The following is a 7,723-nucleotide window of genomic DNA, read 5'->3' on the forward strand; positions in this document are numbered from 1 at the left end:
GTGATCGTTTAGTAATTGTACTCCTATTGTCTTCAGGCACCGAGTTCATTTAGGCAGGCCGAACATAACCGCACCTGTCATGCCAAGTATCGTAAGCCGAAGGAAGTATCGATAAATATATCTATACAAAGCGTAATACTTATTCACGTCTATATTATTATCCACGATATTAATTAGTTTTTATTTCAGGTATACAAGTATTCGCAATCGTTTGCTGTTGTGACGCCGGGAACATGCATCAGATGCGCCAGAAAGGCGCATCGACAATACAAAGTATCATCAACAACAGTACGTTCCGGTTTTATTATATTTTACAATCTATTACAGCGGTCAACGCAGTGCAACTACAGATAACCAACAACTTTATCTTTTTACAGGTTACTAATCTTCAGCACTACACCGGAGAGGATGACAACACATCATCGACTCGTCGACGGTGTTAGCTTTGCAACGATTAGCGTTACGGTAAGTATTCGTCTGTTATTTAATAATATATGTAATATTATTTAATATTAAGTATAATGCTTCTTGTTTCAGGTTCCTCATCAGAATTATTTCTGTCGCAAGATGTTTTGCAGTGTCGAAAGCGCTCTAGGCTCATCAACGACGCTGGCAGACTCACCCACAATATTTATAGTTAATAAAGATATTACGGTAAGTATTCGTCTATTATTATTTATTGCAATAATCCTAATGCTCCTAATGAACAAATTGTTTTTTTGTTTCAGCACCTGTCATCGACCAAGATCATCTAACCTGCATGTGTCACTGAACATGTGTGCGACTGCCAAGCTCACCGGAGGATCCAAACACTCAACAGTATCACTTAGTAAGACGGCTACGCACACCGGACACCGCTAATTATGCTCTTCACGTTCCAGTGGAGATTGCTTCAATACTTTCAATATTTCTTCTAAATTAAACGTCTGTTAATCGTACAACATTATTAAGGTAATTATACACTATTATTGTTTCGTTCTTTTCAATATATTATTCCTCTATGTGCATAATTCGCAGATAACCTGTTACCCCATAGCCGTCATTGATATGTGCACGGTCGCCAGACGCACCGGAGAAAATGGTTCCTCAACAGTGTATGCGGCGTACACAATTCATAATTTTGGTAATATAATGCGTATTCGTCTGTTGTATAGTATAAACAACATTCATGTATACAACCATGTATATATATGATAACCCAGTGCATTTACAGGTAATCTACAACTGTCACTATCGCCTTTATTACCAGATGCACCGTAAAACCAGATCCTTGATCACACTAAGTATGAATGTACACAAGGATTCTCTATTCTAATATTATAATAAGTATTTCCTATAATTATGGTCTTTCTCTTTACAGGTAATTAACTATCCAAAAAGAGTCATAATCGAGCGTTTCTAATACTACGGTAAGTAATACTATTTCTATAATAATTCATTATTTATAATATATTCTTCTTGTTTCAGATTTCACAGGATACTATCTCTCCTGGAATTCCTTCAAATCTGTGCTTCTATCTTCATACAAGATAAGTAACTCTCTGTGCTTATTCGTTGGAGTGAATAAATATACTATTTATTATCTAATCAAGCAAATACGTCTGTGTCATAATAATCATCTAATGTTCTTTTATTTTATCCTTGTTTCAGAAACTCCAACGCGCGAAGCAGACAGGAGGCCACGAATATCACCAGAGTCGAATTCCGCCATGTACAGACACGCCATCGTCAGGAAGTCCTCGCGCGCGAACCAGATCTTCAGATATTTCCTAGAAAGAAAGAGCAGAGACCAGACGAGCGCGATCACCGAAACAAGTTTCAGTGATTAACGGATCATGTTGACATCACGGTCGACAGTTGTTCGCCGAATAAACAACCTTCTGGAGTCCGCACGACGCCGTCCTGCAATAATCTCCGGCTTCGACAAGGAGCCCATGAAAGAAGCCATTATCGTAAAAAGGGTACGTATAGTCTGTTATTACATTTGTTTATACTATATTAATAAGAGCAAGTGACAGATTTGATAACCTATAAACTTTGTTCTAGGTTACTGCCACTGTCCATCACTGACGCTCCAAGATGAAATCTCAATTTTATAAATAAAAATATAAAAAGATCGTCTATTTTATTCTACCTTAACTAACAAAAATGAAAGTACATGTACCATTGCACAGAGGTTCGATGTTAGTACTAATTTTTGTGTTAATAGTACGGTTATTTCGTCTATTTTATGTCTAATTATTTAGGTCACTTTTTTATGTGTTAATATGTAGTTATTATCTGATCCTATGTTTCTAATATTTTAAAAATCATCCATTTAATCAAGAACATGTAGCATTGTCACTGTTGTACTTGTTTGTTCGCCATTTCCAGTAGGTTTCCCTTTCCACATGTTTCTTGTCTTTTCCAATCGTCACTCCCGTTATCCACTGTTAGGACTACCAACCCCTTAGCAGTTAAGTCAAGTTCCTCTGCCTGTCTTTCTAATCCCTAAATGTGTCACTGTTTCCAAATGTATATTTCATGTCATCCGTTTTATGTCATCCAAGTGTATTTCGTCTGTTCTATTGTGTCATGTCCTTTGTCAATCGCCAAGAGAACACTCCACTAAAGACATTAAAAAAAATTTTATAAATAAATTATGATGCATATAAATAAAATTAATTTTTTAGTTGTATTAAACTTTGAATAAATATTGAATATTAATATTATATTTTAATGTATTATGAAGCATAAAAATTTTTGAAATTTTTTGAGATAGTTTAAATCTATTAAATATAAAAAAATTAATTTAAATGAAAACATATATAAATTATGTATGATTTATTCTATCAAAATAATCCTTTTATCAGGCATATCATTAAATAAATTTTTAGTTATTAATAAAATTTAAATAGCAAAAATAATTAATTAAATAAGAGAAAGATAAAATTTCTATATTTAGGGTATGAACCTAAAAGCTTAGAGAATTAGCTTACTTACTTTAATTAAATAAATATAAATTAGTATAATATTTTTGAAAATTGACTATTAATCATTAGTTAAAATTAAATATGATAAGTAAATTTAATTTAAAAAAAGGTTATAAGTAAATTTAAATAAATAATTTAAATTAAATTTGTATTAGTAAAAATAATAAAAGAATTTATTAAAATTAAAGTAGTTATAAAGATTAATTAATAAATTAAATAATAAAATATTATAAATAAAATTATTATAAAAATTGATTTTTTAAAAATAATTAGTTATTATAGAATTAAAAAAGAATAATTAGTTAAAATAAAATTCAGAGGGAGAGAGTAATTTTATTTAAATTTAATAATTGACTATTTTAATTATATGTATTTATAAAAAAAAATATATTATTAAAATTAAAATTAAAAAACTTATCTATAAATAAAATAATTAATAATAATTAAAAATCTTATTTATATAAATTTAAGGAGAGTATTTTATAGAAAGTAAAAAAAATTAAAAATTTAAGTTTTTATTTATATATACATTAATATTATTTAATAATTATTATTTAATGTTAATAAAATATTTTAATTATTTTTATAAATATATAATTAATTATATATATTTAAAATATTTAATTAACATTAATTATTTAATATTAATTAATTAAAACTTATTAATCATTATTTTTAATTTAAAATATTAAAAACCTAAAATATTGAAAAAAAAATTATTTATTAATAAAATATTTTAATATATTTAAATAATTATTAATAATTAATAATAATGATAATAATATAAAAAAGGGGGGGGGAATATTATTTAATTTTTTTTTTATGTATATTATAAATTAAATTTTATATTCATATTAAATTTAAATTTAAATTATTTTTATAATTTGTTTTTAATAATTAATAAATATAATTAAAAATTAATTTTTTTTTTAAATTTATTTTATAATTTAAAGTATAAATAAAATTTTATAAAATTATATATAATATAAAATTTAAATAATTTAATAATATATAAATTAGTATTTATAATAATTAATTAAATGAAAATTTATAATAGAAAATTATAATTTATTATTAATAAATAAAGTGCCAGCAATTGCGGTTTATACTTTAAATAAAAATAAATTTAAATAATTATATATAAATATAAAATATATAAATAAATAAATATATTTAACTAATTTATTTTTTTATGGTGAAATATAATTAGATATTAAAAGTTAAATAATTTTATTTAAATTAATAATAAAATTAAAAAAATTTATATAATAAATTAGGATTAGATACCCTATTATTTAAATGAAAATAAAATATAATTAAATATTAAATGTTAATCAATAAAAATAAAAAATTTGGCGGTATTTTATGATTTAGAGGAACTTGTTGATTAATTTGATAATCCACGAATAGAATTACTTAATTTAATTTTTATATATTGTTGTTGAAAAATTATATTAAAAGATTAATAATTTAAAAATTTAATTATAATTATAATTCAAATCAAAATGTAGAATAGTTAAGATTTAAATGAGTTACATTTAATTTAATTAATTGAAATAAATTTTTAAAGTTTTATAAATATTGAATTTAATTGTAAAGTTAAAAAAATATTTAAATTGAATTTTAATTAAAATATGTACAAATTGCCCGTCATTTTCATTAATAAAAATTTATGGAAAAAGTCGTAACAAAGTAAATATATTGGAAAATGTATTTAGAATAAAAAAAAATTTTAGTTTAAATAAAAATTTTTCATTTACATTGAAAAGATTAATTAAAAATTATTAAAATTTTATTATAATTAATAAATAAATTATTAATAATAAATAAATATAAGAAAAAATATTATAAATTATTAAATAAAATTATATTAAAAAAAAAAAAGTTTTAGTAAAAAATTTTAAAATAATTATTTTAATTTTAATGATAATGTAATGTAAATGAAAAAAAAAAATTTTTAAAAGTAATTTTAGTTAAATGTACCTTTTGTATCAGGGTTTATTAAAAAAAATTATTGATAAATAAATTTCTCGAAAGAAAAAGAGTTAAATAAATAAATAAAATTTAATATAAAAAAATTATTTTTAATATTTATTTAGAGAAGAATATTTTTAATCAATTTTTTTGATATCTAGTTTTTTTTGATATAAATTTAATTTAGATATAAATTTAAATATGTAAATTTTTATTAAAGTTTAAAATAGTTTTTATTTACAATAAATATATTGATTTATATTAAAAATTTATAGGATAATCTATAAATTAATTTTAAAATTTAAAAAATTTATTAATATTATTTATAAAAATTTTATAAAAATGGTTTTAAAATTTAAAATTTTTTGAAAAAATTTAATAATTTATTTATTTTAGCATAGTTTAATTATAATTTTAAAATTAAAATAAATTTAATAAATTAAAAAGATATTTTTATTAATTTAAATTAAAAATTAATAATGATAAAATTAGTATTATTTATAAAATTTATTTTTAAAGATTTGATAATAATTAATAATTTATATTTAATTAAAGAATTAGGCAAAATAAATTTATTTAATATATTTAAATAAAATTAAGTCCACCTGTTTAATAAAAACATGGTTTTTAGAAAATAATTAAAGATTTGTTCTGCTCAATGATAAATATTAAATAGCCGCAGTAATTTGACTGTGCTAAGGTAGCATAATCATTTGTCTTTTAATTGGAGGCTGGAATGAAGGAATGGATGAGATTTAAGCTTTTTAAATTAAATAATAAAAATTTAAATTTTGAATAAAAATGTTCAAATAATATTATGGGACGATAAGACCCTATAGAATTTAATATAATTTTTATTAAAATACATTAGTTTTTAAATTTAGTATAAAATTATATTTAGTTGGGAGGATTAAAAAATTTTATAAACTTTTTTAATTTTATTTAATAGATAATCATATATTTATGAAAATATGAATAAGTTTTAAAAAAAATTATTGAAAAGTTAATTACCTTAGGGATAACAGCGTAATATTTTTTTTAAGATCATATTATAAAAAATGATTGAGACCTCGATGTTGAATTAAAATAAAAATTAGATGGAAAAATTTAATTATTTAGTCTGTTCGACTATTAAAATTTTACATGATTTGAGTTTAGATCGGCGTAAGCCAGATCGGATTTTATCTATAATTAAAGTGTAAATAAATTTGTACGAAAGGACTTTTTATTTGAAATTTTTTTTAAATTAAAGAATAATATTAATTTTATAAAAATTGTAGATTACTTTGGCAGAATAGTGTAATAAATTTAGAATTTCTAAATATATAAAAATAATTTATATAAGTAATAATTAAAAATATTTATTATTATTTAGTTTTAAATTTATTAAATTTATTAATTTTATTATTAAATTTATTGTTAGGGATTGCTTTTTTAACTTTATTAGAGCGGAAATTTTTAGGATATGTACAAATACGTAAAGGTCCTAATAAGGTCGGGTTAGTTGGTATTTTGCAACCTTTCAGCGATGCTATTAAATTATTAAATAAAGAATTATTTTATGTTTATAAAACTAATTATCGATTATTTTATTTGACTCCTTTAATGAGATTTGTAACTATATTATCTATATGATTATTATATCCGTTTGCTACTAATTTTTATTATTTAAATTATTCTATTTTATTAATAATTATTTTTATATCTATTAGCGGGTATTCCCCGAAATACCCGAGGGCTCAGAGGGGAAGGTTATGCCTTCGTACCCAGGGCCATCGACATCCGGTGGCAAACCTATCATCACGGCCATTCAGGATGGTACGGCAGCGAGGGAGGCGTTGGAAAGGAGATACCTCCAATTTCCAATGGCCAAAAAAACGAGCAAATGCCCTCACAACGCGAGGCATATATGCCACAGCTGCCGAGCAAGCGAGAAAAGGAAGAAACATACCGATACAGGTATAACTCCTGCTCCTAGTGACGAGGACTTGGCGTTCCCAGCGGGATCACGCGCCAGTAGCGTGGCGGGTGATCCTAACGAGTACGAAGCAGCATCGCACGCTGGGTCGTACTATGCTGGCTCGGAGGACGAGCAGTCGGACGTCAGCTCCGTCAAGAGAGGCAGAGGAAGGCCCATCACCACGGGTGAAGGGACAAGGGAGAAAAGGGAGGCAAGGGCCAGAGCGAGGGAAGAGGCCAGAGAGAGAGTGGACACGGATTGGGCCCTGGGTGCCTCAATGCCCGATGGACAGGCCTGGGAGAGATGCCGGGACAACCAGAGGGTGGCGAGGGAGATGTTCCTCCACTCTCCGACACCGGCTGTGGTGTCGGATACCATAGCAAACTGCGTGACCATTTTCAAGAGTCTGCAGGTCTCCAAGAACATCAAGGGCCCACTAGAAGGGGAGATGAAGAAGGCTGTGGCGTCCATCATGGCTGCCACAGCAGTCCTTTACGACAGAACTGTATCGCCCTCGCCGAGCAACGCTGAAGCGGAGGAACTTCGGCACCAATTGGAGCTCCTCAAAGCCGAGAAAGAAAAAGAGACGAGCGAGCTCAAAAAGCAGATGGCGGAACTCGCCGATCAGGTAAAAGTGCTGACGAACCAGCTCAGTACTCGCCTGATCGAAGAGGGAAGCATCACAAAAAGTGAAAAGGAGAAGGGGGGCAGGAACCTGAGAGGACGGAACCGCATTGAATCTGACCGGGATTCAGATTCCGACAGCGGGGAGTGGCATTCTCTCAGGCTGAGGACGCCCCAAAATGTCTCCCCAAAG

The 7,723-nt window shown here is 26.5% G+C and overlaps 1 long non-coding RNA gene across 1 annotated transcript; it reads left to right on the forward strand.

The window, feature by feature from the left end:
* Window positions 1–200: 200 nt before the first annotated feature.
* On the forward strand, window positions 201–1,395 carry LOC140675860 (uncharacterized). The gene is made up of 7 exons (XR_012048493.1): window positions 201–288; window positions 378–465; window positions 538–654; window positions 729–951; window positions 1,018–1,123; window positions 1,214–1,283; window positions 1,361–1,395. It is a non-coding gene; the product is annotated as an uncharacterized lncRNA (long non-coding RNA).
* Window positions 1,396–7,723: the final 6,328 nt, after the last annotated feature.

Source organism: Anoplolepis gracilipes, unplaced genomic scaffold, assembly GCF_047496725.1.
Source record: "Anoplolepis gracilipes unplaced genomic scaffold, ASM4749672v1 Contig24, whole genome shotgun sequence".
NCBI lineage: Eukaryota > Metazoa > Arthropoda > Insecta > Hymenoptera > Formicidae > Anoplolepis > Anoplolepis gracilipes.